General features: G+C 39.9%; 1 long non-coding RNA gene across 1 annotated transcript; it reads left to right on the plus strand.

Annotated features, from left to right (window-relative positions):
- Positions 1–3,820: 3,820 nt before the first annotated feature.
- Positions 3,821–24,467, plus strand: LOC148836635 (uncharacterized). The gene is made up of 3 exons (XR_016090931.1): positions 3,821–3,880; positions 22,064–22,144; positions 24,317–24,467. It is a non-coding gene; the product is annotated as an uncharacterized LOC148836635 (long non-coding RNA).
- The last annotated feature ends 1,804 nt before the right edge of the window (positions 24,468–26,271 follow it).

A 26,271-nucleotide genomic window follows, 5' to 3' on the forward strand; every position in this document is an offset into this window, starting at 1 on the left:
GAAATATATTGTTTAACCATCCTTTTGTCTGTTCTAATTTGAATCTCTAAAAACTAAAAGAAGCATTCAATGATTCCAATGTATTTACTGAATGAGTAAAATAAAATGACCACATGTCAAACTACTCTAGGGCTGTGAGTCAGGAGTGGCTTCCTGTAAGATAGTGATCCAGGTTACCTGAGGGTTCATAACCTAGGACAGGATAACTGATGGACAGTGATCAGGTGAAGAAACCAAAGTGAGACTGACCTGGGAGAAATTGCAAAAGGTTAGATAAGATCACTTTATTGGCCGTATATGATTTCTTGTATTAGGAATTTGTCTTTTTTTGCATACCCTAACTTGCTCTCCATGAGACACACAGACAGGGAGAGAAGCTTGGGGTCAGAGCGCAGGGTCAGCCATTTATACGGCGCCCCTGGCGCAGTTGGGGTTAAGGGCCTTGCTCAGGGGCCCAATGGAGTAGAAAGTGAATGTGACCCAGATAAGGTTATCAGGGATCAGGTGATTTGGGTTACCTGAAGCAGAGTAAGGTAGTATTACTTAAGAGAAGGTGACCCACTTACCTGATGGAGGGTGACTAATGGAAGAATATCAGGCATGTTTGTGTGAGGACCCCTTACCCTTGATCCATTGCAACTGCCCTTTCTCTGCTCTTAGCTGCCAGGCTGTGGGGCAGTGCGGGGTGGCATGTTGACTTTTCTCCCTGAACCCAGGCTATTTCGTCTCAGGAGTTCCAGTCAGCTCCACTGCAGTCCCTGCTGCCACCCCACATCAGGACTGACTCACGGTGCTGCTGAGCCAGAGCTGAACAGGAAACAAGAGCAGCCCACACTGCAGAGCCCACTAACCACTCGTAAAAGCACTGGGGAAAGAAATGTTTTGCCAGGCAACTTTGGAAGCACAGCATAGATACCTGGACTGTGAGTTAAGCTTCAGCAATAAAAAGTACCATGACTGCTGAGAGAGAAGGGTGTAAATATCAAAACCATTAGGAAGCAATACTGTTAACAAAAACATGCGGTAAACAACAACCAAATGAGCAACAAACACATGTTGAATGGAACTGGTTCCCTTTGTCAGAAAATGGCACTTGGCAGCTTTATATTGGAGTATCAGTTTGGCAAAAACAATGGCCCTTCTTGGTGATTACATGGTCTTCTTACAGTAGAATGGTTGTAGCACACTGAATTCTATTAAGTTATTCTTCATTCTCTCACATAATTTTCACATTATGATTTTTAGTGGCATTTGAAAATCATGGTGACTCTTCAGCACCAATTGAAATCAAATTCAGTACTTACACATGTTCTGTTAATGATACTTTTATGTATTAGTCATAATTACTTACACGTATAAGCTAATACTGATGAACTGTACAAAAACATTTAATCAGGAATTGTCCATGATGAGTTAGTAGTCATTCAGATATAACTATCATGTCTTACAAGTGATGTTTAAAATATGTTAGTGAAAATGTTGATACAGTATCTTGTGAGTATGTCAGTTACCCATCTGATGGTACCACAATGCCCTTTTGATGTCATGTAAACTGACCTGCTCTCATAGAACAACTCCCAGGTCCTTTCATCCTGTAAGTAAGTTATACAGAATGTCTACCTCTAGTCTGCCTTATCTCCCCTTTCCCACAACACACACACTCACAAGATAATTACTCGTCGTTTATGCACTGTACCTATCTGAATGGTGCCTGAGGTCATAGAGTGTTTTTCTATTGCCTCCAAACACAACAGTGGTCAACATGACAGACACCAGCACATTTTAAAAACTACTGAGGTCTGCACATTCAATCCTTTGGCCAGTTAAATTCCACATTGTGACTCAGCACTCTAACCACTGAGCTACTGTACACAATCATAAACACTGAAAATCTTAGCCTAAGCTACAAAGAAATACCACAACCTAATAACCTAAAATTGAATTACAACATGCATGTCAATTCTAATATCAAGCTAAACAATACAGTACAGCTGTAGCACTCTGATCCTGAGCATCTGAGCACACCGAGGCTCAGCATGTCACTTATTTACAGCTGTGGCTCAGGATTTCTCTTTGTTACATCCGTCCCCGCTGCTCCTCTCTGCCGCGATCCTAACATGTCCTGGCAGTGACCTGCTGGACTGGACTCACAAGTTTAAAAAAACATTGACCTTTACCAGAAGCACAATGAAATCATCAGCCTTGAAAGGAATCTTAATGGTGTTTATTTAGGGTGGCTAAATTGTTCCAAAGACTGGAAATGTAAGCACAGTCAGTTCCAACGATGAGGGAGTTCAGTGGCTAGTGGCTGTATGGTAAACAGTGCAGAGGGAGCACAGAGGGTGATTATTAACCTGCAGAGGTTCTGTGCTGCCAGCTCTCACAGCCCATTACTGACTATCCTATTTCCTGCCTGCCCAGCACCTGGCCAAGCAGCTCTGCTCAGATCCACTTTCACACGGTGAGACTGCATTCTCAGATTCAAACAATCAGTCTTTACACATCCATACTAAATACAGAGAGTATACAGTATAAAGAGAGAGAGCACAGCCTCAAGGCATTTGACATAAAAGCCCGCCATATAATTATAAAGACAAGAATCACAATTTAAGAAGAGAATACTAGATTTACACAAAATGATGGTAGCATTATATTAAATATTGTTAAACATATGACTAGATTCATAGAATAAAATACGAAAATAATAAGCAACACTGAGCTGTGAAACTAATAAAATTTTAAAAACATGGAAGCAAATAACACCAGCAATTTTGGTCAGCCTCCAAAAGAACAAAAAATAAGCGATCATTGATGAAAAATTAATCATAAATAAACATATAGAACTCGCCTCCTTGTGAATGGTGGCTCTAGGGTTGAAAGCTGGCTCCTTGTGCTTTCTGACTGAATCCTGTGAATTCTAACTAACCTTTCAGCCCTCAGGATTGGAACAGATGAGAAGGAGGCATAAGAGAAGAGCATTTCTAATGATATTGAGGAACTTACAGTATATATTTAGGTAAAATCTCCAGGTTTTATCCTGGCTGAAGTTGATATGAACCAGGGGCACTGCAATCCAACTGCTTTTACATGGATCTCTATATTTCAAGTACCGTTCAACTTGGTCTTGTATCGGTCCAACTACACAATAAATTAGACCAGTTATGTAGTAAAAAGTTCAGGTGGTACAGTATAACACTGCAAGTGCTGTTGTGCTCCAGGACTGGAATTGCAAAACCCTGGAGTCATGTACTATAACTGCATTCCTAGAGTCATACAGTTGGACTCACGGTCCTCCACCCTGCCAGTCTCAGCACTATACACTATATACAGTACCAATATACACCTGCCTGCTATACTGCAATGCTTTACTGCCATTTCTCTAAGTCAAGTCTAAGTTATCTGTTTCTTCTTCAGAAAGAAGATTTTATTTAATTAGTGCTTGTGTCTGCTCTGTGCATTTTATACTGAATTTCTAATCCGTTCTGCTTATTTGTGCTAGTTTTTTTATCTCCTAACTCCTAATGAACTGTAACTTTTAGTTGGAATTTCAGTTCTTAAGGGAGGGAGATAGCTCAGGTGAGTGTTTGAGGTGCCACAAAATGAGTACCATCGATTTCCACATAGTTGTGTTTAGATCAGTGTTACACAACACCGATCATTACATGCCACAATAGGAACTACTTCTTGGAACTGGGAGATGTCAGGCCACAGACCTCTAGCTCAGGCACACCCTGTTCCCAACAAAACCTGGACGGGTAGGGGGTTATAAACACTAACCAGAATTGTGACAGAAAGAAAGAGTTACAGTACAATCCAACTTCAGGCACCCAATTTTAGAAGGACATGTAGAAAATACAGCTGGAAATCATCTTGAGTGAAGGTTTGTCTCTATGGTTATTTGAAGTTTCCTTTATTTTGAATTTGTCATCCCAGAAAGCAGAGATGGACATGTTGTCTCTCTTATTCTAAGGTTATTATGTTAGAAGAGGTTATTTTCCTCACTGCTGTTGTCAGATGTAAATCTAACATCTGGTAATGAACTGTGTGGCTTTCACTTAAGAACCCATTAATTAAAAGAGATATCTTTTCTCCCTTGTAGGCCAGTCAGAGCTGTGAGTTATTCACGGTCAAGTGTCTCTTAATGTAAATGAACATTACTTACTGCAGGGCTATGCAACTTGTGGGTCTTATAATCCTTTCCATTGTAATGTTTTTTATACAATCTGCTCCTTAATTGCTACTGTATATCAATCCATATGATTATCAATTCAACAATTAAGGAACTGTTTGCAACAAAACTGAAACTCATCCAGTCTATCTTTTAAGCAATCCAAATCTTAAATCCACTTTACCTTAATGTCTGTTTGTGTTCTCTGGTTTGCATCTCCGTTTGTTTCCTGAGGTTAAAACTTTTATTACCTTTGAGGATAACAACCAGTCTTTGACCCATGCCACTCATCGCAGTGGCAGTATCTATTCACATAAACCAAGTCAGATGTTTTAAAATAAGTTTTAAAATAGGCAGAGAAACCAGACACTGTGGACATGATCCACAGATTATGCAAAAACATGGGTTGTCTTTATAGAATGATATTTAAAACAACTTTTAAAAATCACCATCTTGGGTATTAGAATGCTTTGAAAATGGCATCCTTTAAACCACAACTAAGCTAAGAGTTGAGATGTTCTCTAATAGAGGAATGGAAACTCACATGTAGAACGAAGCGTACTTTCAAATTTTACTCAGCAGCAAAACAAAAATTTAAGTCGGAAGACAAATGTATTCTACAAGGCAAAAGCATACAGAAGGTTTGAATCACATAGAATTATATAGATGCAGAGGGGTAATATCACATACTTTTCAGTCCCTTAGCTATTTCTTTCCAATTTTTCCTGGCTTTTTCCTGGCATATACTCAATTGCTCAATCCTTGTTGTTCCTGATGTGTTAAAATCTCACAAATACCACACAGCATCTTCACAAATGCGTTCTGCGAAGGCCCTGTTCACTGTTTACTGATGTTGGTGAAGCACAGTATGCACAACTCCAAGTGTTGTCAGCTTGTGCCCTCGTATATACTGTATGTATGTCTATCGCTCTGTAGTTATGTGTCTGTGGTTGCCTTGTGTGCCTTTGTATTTCTACCTAAGGATTTTTATGTCTAAGATTGTGTTCACTAGTGGATTGATGAGGAGCCCTCTCACACTGACAGCAGTCCCCTCCCACTTATGTCTCTTGTCATGGGAAAACATAAGGAAGAGCTCCACATGTGCCCCTTGGGCAGCTGTGAGGAGTTCAAGCCTACAGGTCAGAGACAGGAAGGATTTTGAGTTGTGATCCCTGCGAGAGGAAATATAGTTTTAATTACAGCTGCTCGCTCACGCCCCTCCTTGGCCTCAGTGTTCCCCAAGCTGTAGCATGCCAAATTAGGAATTCAAGGCACCTTTGCCACACTTCAACTCTCTTCACCTGCTCTTTGACAGCACCTGCTTCTCTTCTCCTGTTTGCCTCGCTCTGGTGAACTTACTATTCCATCTCTGTTGTACTTCAGCTCTGGAAATAGGCAGATGGACATTTGTAAAGAGTCCACTTTTCCCAGCTCCATCTGCAGCTGTTTACTGTCCCCCCAGGTCTGTTAAAAGACTCAGGGAGTTTAAATCCACAAGATGGAATAGCTGGAAAATAATCTAATATCACTAGGCAGGCATTCACCCTAATAACAAGGTTTCGGTCACTGTCCGAACAGCTTAACGAATGGGGCAGCTTTATTGCAGATAAAGCAATTTGATTCTTTGCAGACCTTATAATGATATGACCATATTTTCTCATTGATGTGTTTTTTCCCTCAATCTCTGTCTAGTTTGGTGCATAGCTGTTTATAAATGTTAGAGTGTAGGACATGTGGTTGAAGGAGCCTCATTCAGTTATTGATATGCACGTCTTCAGAGGTGACTGTTTGTGGATATTTTTCCAGTAGTAACAGAGAAAAAGAAGCAACAGTGCACGATCACAGTGCGTTGAGGTTTTGGAATTAAATGAATGAGGCAACACTTTGGATCTACAGAGGCCATGCTACAATACACTACCTCCTAGTATATCACCTTCAGCTCACACTGTCCCTGTTATGTGGGGAAGATTAACTGTTTTCATGCTCATATGATCTAACCTCATTGCTATGTGTGTCTGTGCAGAACTCACATCTATGACCACTTGTCTTCCCAGTGTAGCCAAAAAAATAAAGCACAAGTAATATGCAGTATTTGCAAACCCAACCCTGATTGTGCCAGAGGCAGAGCATGGAATGGAGGAGCAAGAATATACTGTACTTCTTACTTACTACAGTACACAGTACAATAACTTACTTACTGTAACTTCCTAATAAACTGTTTGTTGCTAAAGAACCTTCCCCACCTCACAAAAAGAACAATAAACTTACAGGCCATGCCAGACACTGACAGCAAGGAAAGCTTTCAATGCAAAATCATACCAGTCAATGCCCGTGACTATATAAAATATTTTATTATTACAATTTTTCTCTTTTTCTCTCAAATGCAGAAAGGTAATGTATGCATTTATTTTTCTCCATTTTCCTCATTACTAAGTCTGAGTAAGATTTTTCATACTGAAAATCACCAACACCTCTGCTCTGCTGCCAACTGCAACACTGATTTATAAGAGTGTCCTGTTCCATAAAGGATCCAGTCCAAAAGAAGAAAATGTGTTCTGACAAGGCCAAATTGCTGTGAATGGCTAAAAATAATAACTAATACATTCCTTCCTCATTTGTTGATGCAATTCTTCTCACTCTTGTGTTTGTGTCACTGGGTGACAGAAGTGGGAGCTGGACAGTGGCTTGGGGGAACTTTTACATGTGTTATGCATCCAGCGGCCTCTGTTTTGTTTGAGTATGTCTTTTTTCTCTTTTGTGACTACTTACTGTACCTCTCCTTTAAAGGTCTGTCTGCTGCCCTAGCAAAAACAGTACAGCTGCCAGCAATCTTCATTTAAATGAGTGGCACATTGCTTAATCAGATGCTCATCAGTTACCACACAGTCAGAAGTGACATGTAAGGTGTGTGGAGGAGCTGAGCCAGTGAGGAATGGACCTTGAATAGAGGGACAGCAAGGAAAAAAAAGAAGGGAGGAAGGAGAAACATAACACCATGACACCTGGAAATCTGCATACAGACAAGATCCACAAGTAGCCACCAGATGGTTTATATCTGCCCCCCCCCCCTCCAGTGATCACCTGGGCATTCCCAGCACTCATTCAAGTCCTGGAGGTCTGGCCAGAAGAACCCAGCCAGTGGAGGTAAAGAATAGGTTTTTATTGCAAAAGGAACATATTGTAAAATGGAACATATTGTTTGGGACTCTTAGGAATTAGAGGGACATTAGAGACAACTGAAATACTGAGCTTTTTTTTCTTTTGTACTGTAGAAGGATGCATGATTGATAGTCAGACTGAGCTTAGCAAGCACTCATGAGGACTAAGAAGGGCAGCAGCACAAATCACAATCCTGGTTTTAGTGTAGCTAGTTTAGGAAAGTGGTGTCCTTTGGAAATTTTGATGTAAATCATTGCAAGTGACTGAGAGATGGGACAGTGCAATGTTCAAAGAGATTTCCTTGGGACTTTTTTTTTCTTTTTTGTGCAAAGTGGGATTCTGTACACTTTAAAATAGATTACCTGCCTCAGTTGTTGACATGTTTTTTGAAAGGCGTTATAGTGTCTACTGTGCGGGCCAACTTCTGTGTTTTCACTAACCACACAAATTCTACAAAATGAAATGCTGATCTTCAGAGAATGATACAAATTTGTTGCAGTGTTACCTGCCATAGTCTTCACAGTGATGTCATGAACACATGAAGAGAAGTCAGGCCTAGGTGATTTTTGCACACCAGGAAATCCTACAGGACCTTCTGCTTCAAGCTGTGTGTGTGTGTTTGAAAGTGACAAAGGCAGAACTCATTTCTCTACTTTTCCAGATGGGCTCTGTTGAGGCTTACTAAGTGAGGCTCATTTACACAGTGGCAGAACTGTTATGTGATTGCTGTGCCACACAAGAAAACACACAAGTGAAATGGGAACCTAAACAAGCAAGCAAAAAGTATACATTAATATATTTTCCAGGTACTTTCATAACCCAGACATTTAACTGAATACTGATATCATAGTTCATCCAAAAGATAATAACACCTATATCTGGAGTTCTGAGTAGTTGGAAGAGAGTTGTTTTTTTGCCAGCCATTCTGCCTGGTGACCCTGGTCCATTCTGTTGGCAGGGTGGCAGTCCAGAGGGAAAGCTGGCACACAGAGTTATCCCTCTGTCTGATTGGCTGGGTCTCCTGGGAGGAGGCTTTTTCATTGTCCTACAGTTTTTTTCTGTGTCAGCACATCCAGCTCTTTATTAAACACAGAATTGCTTTTCTTATTTTAATAAACCCAGACCAATACATCAAGCATTAACAATCGATGTGGCGAATCCTGCAGATTTGTGTGTTGGAATTTCAGTGTCGTTCTATTGTAAATCTTCTAACCAGACTGTCTTTACTATAATTTGTCCACAGGGCTCCAGCAGCTACTGTCAGATACAGATCTGAGACGCACAACTGAGTGAAATCACACAGACTCAACAACCCAAAACATGTTTATTCTACATGCACTGCAGGTGTGCTGGCACATACTAACACTCTCTCCCTCAGCCTATTTTACCTTATGCACACGGTACATTGGGACAAAGCCAACCTGACAGGCAGAAAAACACCCCTGTAGAACAGACAAGGTTCAACCCATACAAACCATCACTATAGGTAGCCTGTTCATTTCTGTGACACAAGATGATACAGGATGGCTGGCTGACCCTACTGTATAAAAAGCGCAATTGCAAGTCACATAGTATAAATCAACAGGATAACAACACCCAAGAATGAAGTGTATTGAAAATATTTATTGAGTGTAGACTGGGTGTTAATGGACTTCACTTTGGCCACTAGAAAGGGAGTCTATAACATATCAATGGACATACTACACTGTACTGTATGTGTTTCATTATCTGCAGAAAGACTATTGAAATCACTATGTGATTATGGAACTGAAACTTGGCTTGGCCATACAAGTGAGCTTTGTCTTATCAATGTATCAATAACATATTATTCTTCTTGTCTGTTTGACCTGACACCAGATATCTCACTTTAAATCGGAGACTCAACAGAAGCCACATACAAGCAAAGCAGTTAAACATTAAAATACACCTGCCTTTTTGTCCAAATCAAATTGATACAGACCTCAGAAACTAAAAGGAATTGTTTAAAACAGATAAGGATACAAAAGATTACCAGAGATTGAAGCAAACTAATGAGCCATGTTTTTATAGTCAATATCCTGTCTTTTTAAAGAAAGATCTGTATGATATCCTTAAATCAATTAGAAACTAAATGAGCTAAATGGGCCTATTTCCTTATGTTCTCAGTGGATAGAGTACACAGACAAAACTACAGTGAGAAATAAATGTATTTTTTACAATAGAACTACACATTTATACAAGTTTGCAGAACACTGAAATGTTAAATGGGATACTCCCCTGAAGTTGAACTCTATGATGCGACATGAATTTTTGCATGTTGAAGAGTTAGTCAACTTTTATCTGTGAAATGTGCAGAGCAGGCGGCCTTGCATCTGTAGGATGGCAGAACCCCAGAAAAAATGTCTGGAGAGTTTGGCAATTCATTGAAGATGGCTAACTAACATCCATCTGTTGGAATAATTCCTTAAGTGTTGTGAAACACATTAGTAATTACCTCTGGCCTTTATCAATCATGGCCTCCTAAAAAGCCCATGTATGAACTGAGTTCATTACTTTGTTCTCTTTCCCACTGATTGCTGATGTGTGGTTAATATAGTGATGTACTCCTGTTACATTATCCAAATGGGTGCTGCATATTGGGCTTTAGAGGGGAGTCTCCATTACTTGTAAAGCACTTTGAGTGCAGTGTCCAGAAAAAGTGCTATACAAGTGTAAGGAATTATTAAAAGATAATTTACAAATTTCTCCCATTCCAGCTTTTGTTCTTTTGTCCAAAAAGACCCACTGGCTGACCCTACTGAACCCTGCTGTTGGTCCAGCTCTGTCTACCCTCCTCTCACCAGCAGAGTGCAGTTGCCAGAGCGTCTCTTGGAACACCTGCGCCAGCTAATCACAGTCACTGCTGTTTAGGAGAGAGTAAATCATTAATTTATCTTTCCATATCCTGCACATGCACTGCTTTCTACACCAGTCAGGATTCTAACTATTGTTTAAACCGTTTGAAATGCAATATGAAACTCAGTCCAATCAATTATATTGCCTCTGAAACTCTCCAATCTGACCTCTGAATATTTTATAATGATCAGTTCTTAGCACTTCATACACATATTGAGCTTTTCTGGTTTTTCTAAAGACCCGAAAGACTAAATACTCCAAATATTTTGAATTTGATACTAACCTGTTTTTAACCTTTATTTGTTATGTAAATCAGTCCACTTTTGTGCTTAAATATTGGCTGTAAAATGTAATTTAGTCTTTAATACTGATATTGAGTCTGTCTAATTTCTACTGTCAACACTGACACATTCCTTTTCACCTTAGAAATCCTGTATATTCCCTCCTTAAGAGTGACATAAAAACACTCTATTCTCACCTTACTATGACAGAGAGACTTTTAGTTTTCACCTCAGTACTGACATAGAAACAGTCCTTGGCTCTTAATAATGGTTTTAAACAAGAGGAGGTCATTTGTAGTTAGCAGCTAATTGATCCAATTTCAAGTGTTTCTTGAAAGTAGTGAGGGTATCAGTTTCAACAGCTTGACCTAGTAGCCTTTTCCATATTCTCAGAATACTTTGTGTAGAGAAGTGCCTCTTGTTCTCAGTTTCGAAAGCACTTCTGCATAGTTTCCACTTGTGTCTTCTGGTTCGTGTTTCACTGTTGATTCTGATGAAGTCTGCAGGGGTAACTTTGTCAATGCCCTTGAAAATTCTGAATACATGGATCAGGTCTCCTCGCAGTCTTCTCTGTTTGAGCATTTTCAGCCCATCGTGAAATTGACGATATTTCATTTCTGTTTGACACCGACACTGAGACACCTCGTTCTCACTTTAACTCTGACTCTGAGACAGTCTAGTCTCAGCTGTCCCACACTGTAGCCCTGTGCTGGAGGAATATAGAATGGAACAGCCCCGTCTGTATGTGATCCTGTAGAGTAATATGCCCAGGGGGCCCTTCTGGCTTCACTCCACCCTGATGGCCTAATATCTATCACCATCCCTCTATCTTTCACTCTTTGCACCCCTGACGTCCTTTCTGCCTCTCACTCTCAGCTTCTCCCCATTTCCCTCTGTCTCTCCTCTGTTTCTCCCACTCTCTCCCTGACAGCAGTGTGACTCCATTAGCTGGAGAGGGGAGTAAATTATGTTGCTTTTCAATAGGCAGTTTCAGACAGCTGGATTCACCCCAGTCTATTGATTCAATCAGTGCGCACTGCATGTCTGCTGGGGAAGGGCGCTCCGGGTGCTGTACTAATAACTCCTCTCTCCCTGTCTGTTAAACTGCTGGAAAGCGCAGCTAGGAGGCCTATCCATCTCCCACTGCACTGGCATGCCGAACAGACTGAGCTCTGCAGGGCTTGGTACAGACAGGTCCAGAAATTGATCCCTGGGCCCTGGAGCGTTCAGTTCTCAGAATTTACAGCTTGACAGCAGCCTGGCTGCACAGCGGTGAAAGTGATTTTAAACAGTGGCTATTAATTCTGAGCTGTGTAACAGGTTCAACAGTGGATGAACAGGGCGATGACATCAACTCTGTTTTTTATTTTTCCTAGTGAGTTGTTTTCCGATTAATTATGAATTATACTTTGTAGGAGGGTCTTATTTATTACGCAGTTCAATAGAAAGGTAGTATGGTTTTAACACAGACCATAAGGAATGTTTCTTGTAAGGACAGGGCTCCTCAACCAAGAATCTGGCCCTGGTTTTTGTTGCAATTGAACTCTAGCTCCATATGATAATATTGCAGCTAGAACTTGTAATTCACCTGTATTAAAGTCCAACACAAAGTACTGAATCTTATCTATGTTAATTGTTTGAATATTATGGTTTAGTATTGTATTGTATATTGCAGACAGAAGAAATTGCAATACTACATTACAAGAAATTTCATTATGCCATGGAAGATTTGCAAGGGGTAGCCTTTAAGAAAAGAATCAAATACAATTAATAGCAATAATTTCTAGTCAGACAAAAGGTAATGGCTGGATCCAGTGCACTTACTTATTTATTTTACACATATTTGAGAAGAAGATAAACAAATTAAATAGGTACGTAAGCAAACAAAAAATAAACCATTTTGTCCTAACATGATTCCAGTATAGAGTGGTGCTGTACTCAAGGCAGCAATCTCAGTCCAAAAAAAAAAATCCAAAACACCATCGAAAGCATACACCATGTACTATTACTCTGTATCCAGAGGTATAGGACTAAATTCAATATCCTCCTAAAATTTAAATTCACCAATGTACTTTAGTAAGGTGTACCACACAGTACATACAAGCAGAGATATTAAGGTTTTCAATTTCTCTCTCACCTTAGCACATAACCCCCTGTGGTCAGGAAACTATTGCACTATGTAGTCCCTAACAGAAGTGAATGACACCTGCAGTGCAGTGTCTGGAGTGCATGTTTTTTCCTATCACCTAGCACTTATTTTTCAAATAGTAGTTCAGGTGGGTAGCTGCATCAGCATGCATAGGCTGCAATGAACAAGTAATAGGTTTATTCCATGTTGAAAAGAGAAGAAAGAAAACGCAACGTTTCGGCCATGGAGCCTTCTTCAGGTATGAATTCAATATCCTCTAAAATTTAAATTCACCAATTTACTTTAGTAAGGTGTACCGCACAGTACATACAAGGAGTGGAAGATATTAAGGTTTTCAATTTCTGTCTCACCTTAGCACATAACCCCATGTGGTCAGGAAACTATTGCACTAAGCAGTGAGTAATTTATTATAGTTTTTTAAATCATCTATTAAAGTTTGCAAATATAAACTCCCAAGATCTGGTGCAAATAAAAAAGAGAGTATATGACTTATCTTTTGTTGTTTTTAATAATGATAATAAACTTTATTTTAAATAACGCCTTTAAAGGTGGCTTCTCAAAGAGTTTTACAGAATGACAACAACAACCATAAAAAAACACAAGATATGCACAATAAGAATACAAAACGAGAGCAGATAGTAGATGCGGGTACTTATTACAGTAGGAGCAGAGGGGTAAAGAACAGAACCAGTTAAGTAAAGGCTCATCTAAAAAGATTTTGAGTCTACATTTGAAGGAGTTTAGAGAAGGTGACTCTCTGATATCCTTGGGGAGAGAGTTCAAGAATTTTGGGTCATAACAGGAGAAGGCTCTGTCACCAATAGAATGAAGACAGGCTTGGGGGATAGATAGGAGACCAGAATTAGGAGAGCAAAGGTTGCAAGGTAGGGAGTAATTAATAATAGCTTATACTTATACAGCGCTTTTCTGGACACTCCACTCAAAGCACTTTACAGGTAATGGGGACTCCCCTCCACCACCACCAATGTGCAGCATCCACCTGGATGATGCGACGGCAGCCATAGTGCGCCAGAACGCTCACCACACACCAGCTATCAGTGGGGAGGAGAGCAGAGTAATGAAGCCAATTCATAGAGGGTGATTATTAGGAGGCCATGATTGGTAAGGGCCAATGGGAAATTTGGCCAGGACGCAGGGGTTACACCCCTACTCTTTTCGAGAAACAGCCTGGGATTTTTAATGACCACAGAGAGTCAGGACCTCGGTTTTACGTCTCATCCGAAGGACAGCGCCTATTTACAGTATAGTGTCCTCATCGCTATACTGGGGCATTAGGACCCATATGGACTGCAGGGTGAGCGCCCCCTGCTGGCCCCACTAACACCTCTTCCAGCAGCAACCTTAGTTTTTCCCAGGAGGTCTCCCATCCAGGTACTGACCAGGCTCACACCTGCTTAGCTTCAGTGGGTTGCCAGTTGTGAGTTGCAGGGTGATATGGCGAGTAGGATGATAATAACTCAGAGTATATACTTATACTGAGGTACCAAGCCACATAGAGCTTTATAGATGAGCATGAGGATTTTGAAGTCGACACGAAACTTGACAGGAAACCAGTACAAGGATTCCAGGATAGCAGTAATGTGATCACTTGAACTAGACCAGGTCAGGATGCTGGCTGCTGAATTTTGAACATACTGGAATTTGTTCAATGTGGATTTAGAAACCCCAATGAGTAGAGCGTTACAGCAGTCAATTCGGGAGAAGACAAACGTGTTGATTAGCTTTTCAGCCACAGTTAGCGATAACATAGGACGTAGTTTAGCAATATTTCTGGGGTGAAAGAAAGATGCTTTGACAATATGTTGCATGTGAGTCGAATGTCAAGCCTGAATTAAATATCACCCTCAGGTTTTTCAATTTAGACTGAAGTTCAGATACACTACCATCCACAGATAGGGTTACAGCATTGACTTTACAAAGTTGATGGGGGTGCCAATAACCATGAATTCAGTTTTGTCACAGTTTCGATTAATGCAAATTTTGAGTCATCTATTTTTTATATCTCAGATGCAATTAGAGAGAATAGAGATAGCCACATCAGTGCTAGGTTTGGTATGTATGCAGATTTGAGTGTCATCAGCATAGAAATGATAATCGAGGCCATGTGATCTTAAAATCTGACTAAGTGTAAACATGTAAACGCTGAAAAGCAGGGGCCCAGTATTGAGCCCTAAGGAACAGCAGACTTAACATGTCCGATTTCAGACCTAAATCTGCCAAGTGAGACAAAGTGACAGCGATCAAGACTTGAACCATTTACGAGCAGTGCCAGAAACTCCTAACACAGTCTCAAGACGATAAAGTAAGATATCATGGTTAACAGTGTTGAAAGCAGAAAGGTAAGAAGAATGAGGATAGAAAGAGAACCAGAATCACAGCACTCTGGTTCTCAGCATTCATCTTTCAATGCTAACTGAAAAATCTCTCCTCTGCATACAAACTGCTTTTCTAAATCCATAGATCCCCTCAGTTACTCAGGTGCTGTGTTTTTAACACAGCTTCCCCCTTACTTTTAATGAGGGAGAAGTGAGGCATTCCTAGGCAGGTGATGGCATTCCCCTAGTTCCCAGAACTGTAAATACATTGTTCCACTTGTAAATAAAAGGCCAGGAAGGACTTAAATATTGCCATCCACTGGTGCTGAAGGCAATGAAGAAAATTATTCACAGCCCACTCACTAGGTCATTTCAAATGACTCTTAGTCCATCCATGCTGTGAACCCCACAGCTTCAACAGCAAAGCTAAGGCAATCAGATAAAGGCCCAATGGGCACTGATAATGCAGCAAACCTAAAGGCACCTACTGTAGCAAGCAAGAGAGAGGGGGCTGTTGTGCAGAAAGACAAGGAAATCCAGAGCACTTTAAAGCTCACCTGGTCCCAGAAATGCTCAGCCATGTTTGCTCTATTGCTTTGATAATTGCAGGCATAGTTGACTTTCGACTTAGCTCAGATTAGAACATCCAATCTCTCGACTACAGTGCCTAACCTGCACTACTGTACTGGCTGCGTCATTTGAGAGCTGTACAGTACAAAGCTTTCATTCCTTTTTCTTTTCTTTCAAAATTTTATATGGATTTTCTTCACAGTGGCAGGATATTGGAGCCTCCTGCAGTGCTCTATAAACTCACACTGGCATCAATCCGTCGGCATCCGCAAAGCATAGCAGTAGTTTGACATCATTTGCGTATGCTGTGTGAACATGGGGATGATTTATCGTTTCTTAATACCTGTTTGGAGCCTGTAATTATTACACTTAAATACACTTCACTGTGAGGAATGGCAGCAGCAAATCTCCCAGCACATGGGCTCTGGAATGAAGATCCCACATGCCCGCACCATCTCCTTGGGTAGATATTCATAGCTAAAGGCACACTCATAGGCTCTGCCTGCTGCTCTGATAACTCCCCCAACATAGCCAGTTTACAGATGACAGTAGGAAGTGTCTCTGTCATGCTGCTCTGCCTAATAGACTGTACTACAGTTTTTATTACAGAATCAGTTTATGTTTCAGCTCAATGAGCTCCTCGAGGAGAACACCAGCCATGAGCACAAAATAGCAGAAACGCGTTCACTGGTAAAAACTGATGGGACTCATGTTTCATCAGGTCAAGTACCAGATGAAATGAGCCTTTTAATGGAAACGATCTATTAGGAGTGCGTCAGCAAGCGCTTGGTGTATCTTGGATTGTACATTGTTTTTTTATACAGAAATGATTTGCACAAATATCTAATTTCCCTCTGTAAAGCACAGAGCCATGCCAGAGCAACGTCTGTAGAGAATGTTGTAATAACATGTAAAACAATGTGTAACAGTTCACAGCTGGGCTATCAAAAATGTGATTGGCAATGCCAAGCTGTACTGCATAAAGCAGGCCTACAAGGCAGTGCTGTCACTTTGGGGCTGAAATCAATTACATGTGAAAATAAAGCTACACTAAACCTTTGCTTTAATGGACTTCAGTTTAATGGTCTTCAGGTTTAACAGACAAAAATCTAGTAAAATGAAGTTTTGTCTGCAAAAAGGGTGTCTGTGGTGTTGAATTGTGACCTGCGGCCAATACACTGGCCAAACACATGAAAGTGAATTTCAAATGCACTGACGGTTGGTTCTATCAATTTTGTAAATATCATACAAAATGGTATGGTGAAGCTTTGAGTGCACCAACTGAAGAGATAGAACCATTTGTTCCATAAGAAATTGAATACATTAATCCAAGTTGAAGGAATCACAGTATCCCAATGCCAACGAGACTGGAGGAAAATACACAAGCCTACAAGCACTAGATGTCTACACCAGGATGTACAAATGACAAATGAAGGATCTCAACATTACTATGTGAAAATGCTGGCAGCCTACACAGATTGACCGCATAGTTGTCGTCAAGTCTCAGTGACGAAGGGTCCTCAAGGATATAATGAACGTGTTTCCAGTAGTCTATTATTATTCAAAAAAATTGTGGTTTACTTCTGACATAATTGTATCACACATGCAAGTGTGTTTTTTGGGCTCAAAATATTTAATTGATAATATAACAAACAACAGGCAATTCTGGATACCTGTCCCCCCTATTAGTCCAGTAAAGTGATGGCATATGGTATGTTTGCCCAACCTGCCTTAAAATACAGTAGGTGATGTAGAACCTGCCTGAGTTTGATCTCTTAACCTGCACATCTACATCTCCATCTCATGTTGACCCAGGGAAGAATGGTAGTCAGCGATGGATGGATAGGTCCCTGTAGGGTCTCTTACTCACATTCTCATAGGTGGATAATGGTGTGTGCTCTACAGGAAGGGATTGGTAACCTCATTCACTGGGCTTTGTTCCTTATTGATTCATTTTACCCACCTACCTTTTCGTCTTCTCTGCTCAACTGTGCTCACTGTCCAGCAGAATGCATTGGTTTGACACTGGGTACCAACCATCTCCATTTGCTAGGCAAAGGGTTTAAAAAGTCCTACCTGACCCATCTGACCCATCTGGGGTAGCACATAGAGCAACCTGCTTTACTTTGTCTGACAATGTGGACTCCAGGCCCTGTTTCTGAAAGTAACTGGTGATCAGGGTGCTACACTATGAGCTCTAAGTATCCAGGAAAGCTCCACAAGTTAATGCCTATGTAACATGGCTTAATATCCATAGTGATGTCACTCTGCTTATTAGCATTAAAATCACCATGCCAGGAGGCTGGTCTTTTGGAGTAGAGGGTTTGATGCTCCTGTTGTCTGTGTGATGTGGGTACTTGGAGCCGTACATGGGATTTTAATTCTGGCATAACATCATCTACTGTATAATACATTTCTACATAAAAGTAGTTCGTTCCTCTCCTTCTCATCGTCCTTTTTCTCCATCATCTACTTCCACACATAATAAAAGAGCTTAAGCAGAAAGTTGCAGAATATTATTAAGAGCTTTTTTCATATTAGATTCATTTTTTAAAAGGAGCACTTGATTTTTTATCTTTATTGTTTTGTGAATATACTAGAATCAATCACTACAGCAACAGGAGGAGACACACAGTGAAAGAAAGTATGGATTGGAACCTATAATTTCTACATGACTGAGTTCAATAAGAATTAACTTTATCTAATATAGTGCCTTTAAAACCAGTCATTTCGAAGGAGAAGTGAGGCGTTTTAAAAGGGATCAATATGACTGAAATGTGATGCTCTTGAGCAAACACGCATACAGGTAGGACTGCTGTTTCCAGCATAGCAGTTAATTCCACCTCTCCTGTTAATGCCAGATCTGCAGAGAATGACAATGAACAAAACATGGCAGTCTAATCGAGGTATCCTTGCTGCTAGTAATTAAGAAGTTTTGCAATATTGATGACACAAAGAGATTTTTGATTCCAGATTTATTTGTACCTAGACATTTTACTGAGTTGCTCAGTGGTTAGAATTCTGAGCAAGTGTGGTTTCATTGTTAGCAGGTTAATTGGGTGCTTTAAGACAGTGAAATAATAAGTAGAGCAAAGTGTTGCAATAAAGCAGAAGATTTGTATTTGGTTAAAATTTAATCACCCAATTAGCTTCTGTATACTGCATTTTAGGTTCTTGATTTTCAACTGTTGTTGGCTGTTTAGTCTTACTTGTTATCCCAAAATTCTTGAAATTAAACACCCTGAAGGGGTTGTGGGTAAGAACTGAGATGATGATATAATTAACCGAAACCAGTTTTCACCTCATCTTTCTGTCATTATATTGTGAGTTTCACAATATATGTGTAAAAAAGGTGTGTAATGGTTTCTGCACAATAAAAGACGAACTAATGGCGATGGGAACAGGGTAGTGATGTACAGTATGGAAACTCCTAATCATGATCTGGCATGGAGGTGCCTTTTAAAAGATGATTGTCCAGTTCTTGGGTTTCAGCAGACGTGGCAGCAGTAACTGTAATATCTTGAAAGGATCCACTCTGCTCATTCCTTTGAAGACATGGCTAGAAAACATGCTCTAAACATAGTCTGCCTCTTCACTCCTCACTGTAATTAAGGCCACCAAAGGGATCACTTTAAAAAAAAAAGCTTAAAAGAAAGCATTGAATTTTAGGACTTCAAACATCAGGAGCTCTGTGAACCTTGTTTTCACTCACACAAGGACTTTTTGTGGCTCAAGCACCCAAGGACCTGTCCCTTGGAGAGCAAAGGAGAAGAGGAAAGGGAGGCAGTCAATCCCTGATCTATTTAAAGAGGATCCTCTGTCAATTGTCACACATTCAATTCCATTTCACAACGCACTAGATTACTGCTCAAAACTGAAAGGTTTACTTGTAAAGTAACCTTGAAAAAATTGCAAAAAAGTAATCCCTACCTTCGAGTTAATATAATAGCTAATCTTCCAGAGGAACAGATGGATACACCATTAACTATCTTTTCAATTATTAGTTGTAATGACTTTGTGACTACTTTAATGAAAATATTTTTAGTATCACAGTTGCACAGCAGTTAGCATTGCTGTCTGGGCTCAGTTCTGGACATGGGGTGTTATTTGTTTGTAGTTTGTACTGTATGTTCTCCACATGTTCGCATAGGTTTCGTCCCACATTTCAAAGACATACTGGTATGTGAGTGAGGTTAGCAAGTGTGTGCATGTTGTCATGTATCTGTGTGTGCCCTGTGAAGAAATGGGTGTATCCTGCCTTGAGCTCAATTCGTGTTGGGATAGGGTCTGACTCCTCAAATGTCCTCAGTCTCCTCAGATGGAGCCTGTATTGGATAAACTGGCTAGAAAATTGGATGGATGGATCTTTACATTGGCTCCCAGCTAGTTGAAGGACAATCTTTAAATGTTTTTTTTTATCTACAGATCACCGAAGGGTCTAGTTCCCCCATATTTTAAGTGAACTGCTGACAACATACAAGCAGAGGATGGCAGTTACCTTGCAGTTCTAGGAATCAACAAAAAAAAAACAGTAGGAAGTAAATCCTTTAGCTACAGGGCCCCTAAATTGTGGAATGACTTTCCAAACTGTCACTATGGTCTCAGCCTTTATGTCAAGGCCCAAGACTAATTTATTTATTCTCAGATTCTCACAGCTTTTCTTGGCTCTGTCACTGTAACACACTTTACAATATTTTATATTAATTACCATTGCCGGGATCTTGCACTGCCAGCTTTTGGCATTAAAACCATCACAATGGTAGACTCAAGGTGGCAGGCCTAAAACACTGGAAACCTTAAGAACTTCACTCAGAGGACCCCAAAGACACAACCAGGGAGGCAGGAACACATGACATAGAAGAGGTTATCTAGGATTTATTATGTATTAATTAATGTACCACATAGTCATTGCCTGGATGGGGGCAATAACTAGGCCTAATGCACCCAGAGGTTTATTTACTCCCACTGGGGGGGTTTTGTATTCCTTTCTCCATGTACACATGGTCAACTGTGGCTGCAGAATGTTGTCAAGTGCTGTATATTTCTTTAAACTTCCTTGTGGCTAACTGTTGTGAAGGGGCCTACGGCAAAACAGATGATTGATTGAATTGTTTTCCTTTATTTATTTCACACTAAAATGTACATGATCAAAAACATCAAAATCTTTCCGGTACTTAGAAATAGAGACCTATTTGTCTGCTTGCAAGATTAGCAAGATTGCTCCTTTAGGTGAAATTAAAGGTTTTTAATAACTGCACATTGAGTGTTGTATTTACTCATTACATGTTTTATGCAAAAGGTCTTTAGGGAAGCATTAGGTAGGTTTCTTTCTTTGGTTTCTGTCCTCCTACACAGTTTCATTAGAAGACTACCTCTGCCTACTGAAAGCTGTTGGCAGACTTTGTTCTCATCTGTGAGTATGAGATGTGAAAGCATTGTAACAGCAGGCAAGTACTAGATTGGAACAAATAAGCATGCAGCACAGTTAGCTGTTGATTAACTGCATTTTAACTGCCCATTAAAACGGCAGTGCCATGACGAAGCTTCTACCATTGCTGTGCAATTACTCTGATGTCAGTCTGCAATTGCAATGCTTGTTACAGCCTATTTAGAATACAGCAATGATGCTTCTACATTGTCAACAATTTAATGCTCTGCAAACTCAGTTGAGTTGTTTTTCAGCTGTGCATAATCTGGGCTCACAGCAGAGGTATATGAGGGTTGAATGTTTTAATAATGAGAGCTCCAGGCTCCTGATTGCCTTAGCTGGGAAAGACCTCTACCTAGAGTGTGGATTAGGCCCTAAATCTAGGACACCTGAAGTGTGTTATGACCTGTCATTGACTAATGGTGATGAAAACACAAGTCTATAATACAATAATCAAGTAATTTACATTTTAACTAATGAGCAGATATTATTCTATATACAATGCCTTGCAGTATATCAGACCCTTCCTGTGGCATCCCATTTTTAGAAATTACAAAAGTATGCATATACATTTTTTATAAGCATATTAAAGCTATGTTATGAGCAAATTTGCTTGTTATTCATAGCAGATTTGCTCACACCTTTCCATTGTTTATTGATCTCTTATGGACAGCTTTCTTTGAGTTTTTATACACATTTTCAGCAGGATTCAAGTCAGGACTTTGAATGGGCCGCTCGAGAAAACAGACTTTCTTATTCTTAACCCACTGTAGGTTAGCTTTGACCTTTGGTATCAGTGTACTTTGGATCATTGTCCTGCAAAAAGGTGAACTTTTGCAACAGTTTCTGGACTGAAACTAATTTTCCTCCAAAATATGACAGTACTTTGCTCCATCTGCGTTCCCATCAGTGTTTTCAGGCTTATCAGACCCAGCTGCACTATGCACTATGTTGGGATTGCATATGATGTAACACTTTGCATCCAAATCACAAAGTTCCAATTTTGTCTTTAGTGCACTTAACATTTTGCTACATGCTTTCAGTATCAGTAGGTGTTTTGTTGCAAACCTCACGTGGGATTTGAAATGTTTCTTTCAGATCCATACAAGCTCTCTCTGTGGAGTGACTGGGATACTGCTGACCCATGGACATTTTCTCGCATCTCAGCCAGTGAAATCTGTAAGACAGTTTTTTCCCTTGCTGCTTATTTTGTAGGGACAGTCTGATCTATGCAGTGTCTGGGTGCCTTCCTCTTCTTAATGATGTCATCATCATCATCAAGAGATAATAAGGGTCTTTAAAAGTTTCTTGACCCTTTGTGACATTACTGTATATAACTGCAGTTGTTTTGAAAGCTCCTTGGTCTTTGTGGTTGAAACTGCTTGACATTCACTACTTGACTGAAACAAATATACAGTATTTACTCTGAAATCATGTGAACCCATATTAATGCACACAGACTGAGGCCTATCAACTAAGTGGCTCATTAAAGTAATTTTGTTTACCTAAACTAATTGGGTTTACCACAGCAAAGGATTAGAATACTAATGCAATGCTGATTTTACCTGATATTAATGGTCATTTTTTTCTTTCAGTTTGTGTTCTGCTTTGAATGTGTTGAGTAGTTTATATTCATTAACATATAATAAATATGAATTAATTAATATTTCAAAGTTTCATGACTGCAAGGTTGTAAATAACAAAGTGTGAAAACTGTGTTAGGGTCTACAATATATTCTCAAAGACCATTCAACGATAATGTTGACAGTGGAGAGATGAAATTCCTCTCTTCAAGTTCAAAGAACTAACCACTCTATTAACATTTTTTTTTAATTCTCACATATACCCAAAAGCAACTTTGTAATGTTTTCATTTTAACAGTGAGTCATGTTCAATACTGAAAGCTTATCAGTGGTTCTTTGATCTGTATTTGCTTTTACATTATCTGTGATTTTATTTAAAGATCAAAGTATTTGATTAAACCCATTAGACCTGAGTGTTGCATTTCTTTTGTGTGTCACTATATATTATGTCAGCTATAGGTGGCAATATCAACTAAGGAAATTATTAAACCTAATGCTAGTTTTCTGTACATCAGTTAGCACCTGATAGTTTATTGTAATTAGCGGTCATTTGCTTTTAAACATCTGCCCAGTCAATAGAAAGAACAGAAGGAAGAGTTCCTAATTAATGTATTAGCATCATTTCATGGTTCACAATGCAATAACTGTTTAATTTAATTCCTTCCTCATTGTCACATCTCCTCTGGCCTCCTGATGTCTCCAACAAGCTTGATTCTAATCTTTGAGATGGATGTACAGTAATTGCATGTTCAGCAGTCTTTCTCCCCACATGGAAGCTGAAATACTGGAAGCCATAATATTTTGGATCTTTTCTTTGCATAATGATTTAGCCTCTAAATTGAAAAGGTGATTGAGAGGGCCGATAACCTACTAATGTCTCTAATGTCCAGATTGTGTAGGTCTTACATACTCTACCGTTGTGCACTGGCTGAACTTGGCTGCACTGTTTTTTCAGACGTGTGGTGTCAGTACTGGAACTTATTGTCACGGAACACCTCTGGTTTCGTGCGGCTGTAGAGACAGAAAAGGAGAGAGATGTGGGCAGAGGGAGGGAGACATTGAAATTCATGGTGCTGAAAGTACGGGAAGAATGACTGTTTAGCACAATGTAGGGATTTAATCCTGCACTTTGGAATGGTAATCCCTTTAGAAGAGCTGCCAGCAGAGTGAGTGATTCCAGCACAGGGTGAGGGCCAGGGCAGCCCCCACGCTCCTTCCCTCACTTTGCTGAGCCACTCTGCTGGCAACTGGTTTGCTGGCACAGTGGCTCAAGAGGTCAGATTAACAAGAGGTAAGATTAGCTGTTACCCCTTCACCGGTCTTATAAAAGCAACAGGGTCTGCCGCTGGTGACTGATTATTCTGTGACCTGGTGCAATGCCAAAATGACACCTCTCACAGTTTCCATCATTAAAGTGACGGATGCCTCATGCTTTAGACAAGAACACCTTACAGATGACCTGCATTAACATTCTGTCTGCATACATTTTCCAATAGGGATTGCTGTTTCAAAGTTATTTTTATTAGCTCTTGTCTGGGATAAGGATGGCTAATGTCCCGCATATGACTTTTGATGATACAGCTGAAATCATATGCAATAAATTTCACCACCTCATGCAAACTGTTTATGTGCCATTTCACTTCAGCAACAGTGTGAAAAATATCAGCCAAAGTCAATGTCTTATGCAGGAAACTAGCACAGACACAGCCATGGAACCTGTGCTTTAACCTCTGCAATTAAAAGTCAGTGCTCTTCTCTGTTACCACAGAATGAGTGCTGACAGCCTGAAAAGTGAAACACCTTGCAGCCCCAGCTGTGCCAACTTGCTGGGGCTGCCTGACACTTCTATGCCAGGATTGGCACAGGTATCTGCACATCTGGAGCACAGCTGGATGGGACAGAAACATGGCACCAGCGACTCCAGAATCAAACAGAAGCCCCATCAGGCCAGCAAGCATTTCTGCATCTGTATTCCTGTGTTTTCATCTGCTTCTGCAAATGCACTTTTCTAACAAGCTGACAAAGTCTATCCAAAATCTGAACATCAATTCCAATAAAACTGCCATCACACTTCTCACTAGAATACTCTTCAGTGCCAGAATTCATTTATAGAAAGAAAAGATCCCAGAAGGGTGATATTAATTTGGGTTTTAGAAATTTTAACATGGGAATGATTCCATCAATCCAGAATTACACACTTCTCCTCAAGGGGATGAGAACAAAGATTTAGCAGGTCAAAGATTTGGGACCTAACCCATTTTCTGCCCCTTTAGAGGTCAAATGCCTACATATCTAAAGTTAAAATTTGAATATTTCTAAGTTTGTCTCCACTCGTGTGAGCATTTTGTGTGTTGGTTTTGTAAAATATTATATTACAAGATGCAATTTTGTAGGGTTTCAAGTTGCAATTTTGTAGGGTTTCTAAGTATTAGATTGTGTTTTGTGTGTAGAGCTAAAATCCAAGAGTTCATACTGAAACACAGTACAAGAACACACCTTTGTTTTGCAATCTTTGAGTTAGCATCAGCCCAGGAGGTTGTACAAGTACACTACAGACAGGCAGTCTGTGGATGACATTAATTAGCAATACACTTTATTGTAGGGTTTGGGGCGGACACATCTGCATATGTACTGTATAAATCATTTAGCCTTTCATTTTCTTTTGCACTTCAAGTGAGACAGAAAACATGTAACATGTAAACATTGGTTGATTATTGTCTTCCAAGAAACATCTTTCAGGGTTATAGTGTCTTTCAAGACCAAGCAGTCACTATGAGCTATGGGAATGTTACTTGTTATGGTCATTAGGTATTTAGCAGAATCTAATTAGTATTGGGTATCCATTTGATCAGTACAGGACTGTTATATATAAAGATGTCATTATGATTTCCATTTTATATTGTGATATAAACATGTATGCTATTATGTATGGAGCAGTTAATGACATGAACAGAACACTGTGTAGTGCAATCTAGGATATGCACAGATGTGTGAAGATACGGTATCTTGAAGTTAAAACAACAAGGCTGCCTTTGCTGATGAATTGAAGCTCAGAGGAAGGAAAGCACAGAGTTAAAACCCAAGTGCTAGAAATCTCATTATCAGTGTTAATTGAGCAAGGGACCTAAAGCCAACAGCTGCATCTCCTGGCACTTTCTCATGACACCCATTTGAGCAGAGGTTATGAGTGCGTTATTAGGTAACTGAACGCAGTGTTTATTATGTATATCTACTGATATCGAGCCATGCTATCAGGCAAGTTAATACAGCTCCACAGACGGGTGGCGCCGCACAGTTCAGCGCTGTGACTCCTGCCCGTGTGAAACACCGGTGACCCTGACTGTGGTCATCTGTACAGGGGTTTCCTGAGCTTTCATCAGCCAGCCATGGGCAATGACAAGGCCTTACTCCATAGCTGACAGCTTGCTATTGCTGTTTCAAAAACTCACAACACATGCGTTAGGCCGTGGGCTCTGTGCTAAAATTGACATTCATTTTCTTGTATCCTATCAGCTTTCCTACAGTCAGATAAGAAATGCTGACAAACGTATTTATAAAAAATAATCTCTATATGCATGGAGTCATAAGGATTGACACATTGTCTATTACATAAGTTAATTTACTAGAATGCTTTATCTCCCACTTACTAGGAAAAATGATTGCTTAAAAAATAGAAAAGGTATTGGATGACTGATGATATTTGCAACATGACACTTAATAAAT

Source organism: Atractosteus spatula, chromosome 4 (assembly GCF_055471065.1).
Source record: "Atractosteus spatula isolate fAtrSpa1 chromosome 4, fAtrSpa1.hap1, whole genome shotgun sequence".
Taxonomy (NCBI): domain Eukaryota; kingdom Metazoa; phylum Chordata; class Actinopteri; order Semionotiformes; family Lepisosteidae; genus Atractosteus; species Atractosteus spatula.